Consider the following 2,855-nt stretch of genomic DNA (forward strand, 5'->3'; position numbering starts at 1 on the left):
GCACACCCTGATTGTGATTATATATCAACTCTGTCCAAAATTCACTTATTAGCATTTGGGATGTTTTGAGCTGTGAAATTTTTTGGCTCCATCACTACTATCTGGCCGCTGTTTTAAAATGTTATTTATTTTGTAGTGAATAAGCCCATGCCTGTAGCTATGTCCAGACTATTCCAAGAGTTCTATCTCTAGTGAATAAAGTTTAGAATTTTTGCACACTTTTTCATTTCTATAAAAAAAAAGCTTTGTATGAAATCTTGACACACCTTAACAAAAAATTACATATTAGGTTAAGTCTCATTTAATTCTGTACAATGTCAAAGAGCCATAAGAACTGAAGATGTAAGGTGATCATTCAAGTCTGTGTAATCCAGATATAAAAACTTTATTTAACTGTGGCCTAGCAGAGTTACATAGACTCTATTGATGCATTTAAAAAGGAAATGGGCAGGTTTATGATTCAAAGGGCAGTCAAGAAATCCAAGCTTGGCATTAAAGGAGGAGGAAGATGAAATAGTTTGTGTGGATCCTGTTGCTGGATCTGATCTAAGCAAGGCAGTAGTGTAGATGGGCTGAATGGCCTTTTTTTCCATCTTTTTGAATTATTAGAAAATACCAAAAAAGGGAATGCAAAAAGTAAGGGATCAGATAATGGCCTGAGTTGGTTTAGCCCATTTTTTCCACAAACCATGGCCGATCTATCCAACCCATTTAATTTCCTGGAGAAAGGCTTTGCAGATTTCTCCCTAGAAACTGCTCCAACCAAAAAAAAACTCCAGAATATTTATCTAACCTTACATAATATTTTAATTAATTTTGACTATATGTCTTCCTCGTTAAGTCACCTGCAATGTCAGTGCTTCAGAAGCCATCATATTTATCCTTCTAACCCATAATATGGTTCCTAGCTAAATATTCACCCTTCTCCATTTTAAGAGTACCAATCGAGATATCATTAAAAACTTTAGCTGGGGTTTAATGTAACATATTTACTGTTCTGTGGGGGGGGGGGAATGATGTTTTTTCCCAATCCAATCTGAAGTTTTTCTTGACACTTGTTAATTCTGTACTTAGCCCTTTGCTCACTATTGAGCTCTGTTGTGATGCTCCTCATGGTTGAGCAGGCTATCAACACTTACTGCCCAGAATTTCACATGAAAGATAGCCACTGGCAAAATACTAGAGGGCACTTGGCATTCTTGGCACTGCAAATCACTGCCTTCTGGACAAAAAAGCTAAAAGTGGAAATGGGAGGAGATTAAGTTTGGAAAAACATCAGATTAATAATGGTAATGATAAAGATGAACATAGATTATCAAATAGCTAATGGAACAGCTAAATGATTCCTGTGCTGCTGGGACACATGGGCCGAAATTTTTACCTTTCCAACGCACTGGCAGTGGGAGAGCCCTGGATCGCGTGGGGAACCTGAAAGTTTAAGCGGAGCTTTTTGCAGTGGCCTTTTTAATGAAGCCACTGTATTTACATCTGACATCTGGGTTTCCCGACCAATTAATGGGAGCGGGCGTGATGACGTCAAGCATGGGTCCATTTCAGCTCAGGTATTTAAAGGAGCAATGCAAAGATGACAGATGTAGGTTGGTGGAGATTGGAGAGACATTGGTGGGAGAGAGAGTGGTTAGTTTGTAAAGAGATTTGTTTGCTTGACGAGAGATTGGTTTTGTTGCAGAACAAAAGATGCAGTTTCCACGTCAGAAAGCTGCCCCTAGATTTAGTGATGCCTGGAACTCCTTCTGCAATGAGCTATGGCCCATGGGGAGGTCCTATTCCCTGCTGATGGGAGGAAGAAGCCAGCCTCGGACACCAAGAAGGCATGGCTGGAGATCGTGTCAGAAATGAGCAGCAGGAGTGTGGTAGCAAGGTCCTGGATACAGTGCAGGAAGAGATTTAATGACCTCATGAAGTCAGGGAAGGTGAGTGCAATGCCACATTCAACTACATCCTAATGTGTGTGTCACCCCAACCCCCTCACTCTGCTTTCCCAAGCCTACTTCTGCACATCACTCCTCACACCAACCTACCTTGCAGGTGCACCCATTCCTCTCTGTCTATGCACCTACTCACATCCCCATCTCCCCATCCACCACTGACACGCACCCTCATCTTAATGCACTGTCATGCCTCTCCCTCATAGTCACCCTGTACAGATGTTGCCCATCCATCCGTTCCACTCATTCCATGGCTCTCACTCAAAGGTCTCTTGTTTCCCTTTCTGTAGGAGAAGAGAGCACAGAACACCTGGGAGAGGCAGAGAAACGGAAGTGGCCCTCCAGTCATAGCCAGGCTGACTACAGCAGAGGAGGAGGCGCTGGAGATCAGCAAAGTTCTGTTTCTGTTATCTGTCGAATACAACTGGTCAAAGTTGGATTGATATCCTGGTGTTTTGATTGATTATCTTTGAGAGTGGAGAGAAATTTCACAGTGTTCTGTCATCTACTTAGGTTGGTTGTCTTCTAGGTTGTATGGACTGTATAGGGGTAGATTCCTTTATTCCTGTACCTGGGACTACTGGATAGTCTGGGTGCAACAAATACTGGGAAATTGGAGGGGGAGGAGTGCACACCCATAACAGAACCCATCCGATTTTCTGTATTTTACTTAAATAGGTAGACATTTGTGTGGACTCCCTTACAGGCATGTGCTCTCCCAGCCTGATTTTCATGTATTCACTGTGCACTAATGATCCACCAGCTGCAGGTGCCGGAACAGGAAAATCTGTCCCATAAACATAACTGAATGACCTTTCTTATTTCATCCTTTCTCAGTTAAAAAGAGAACATCACAACAGTTTATTCTGGGTAAGATTTCCACCAAGTGTTCTGAAACACACAGTA

At 42.1% G+C, this 2,855-nt stretch overlaps 1 long non-coding RNA gene across 1 annotated transcript; it reads left to right on the forward strand.

Moving 5' to 3' along the window:
• Window positions 1–1,607: 1,607 nt before the first annotated feature.
• LOC147116469 (uncharacterized) lies at window positions 1,608–2,385 on the forward strand. The gene is made up of 2 exons (XR_015078813.1): window positions 1,608–1,934; window positions 2,240–2,385. It is a non-coding gene; the product is annotated as an uncharacterized LOC147116469 (long non-coding RNA).
• The last annotated feature ends 470 nt before the right edge of the window (window positions 2,386–2,855 follow it).

The sequence above is a fragment of the Somniosus microcephalus genome, chromosome 6, assembly GCF_052327205.1.
Source record: "Somniosus microcephalus isolate GS21.2 chromosome 6, FLI_Smic_1.0, whole genome shotgun sequence".
Classification (NCBI taxonomy): Eukaryota; Metazoa; Chordata; class Chondrichthyes; order Squaliformes; family Somniosidae; genus Somniosus; species Somniosus microcephalus.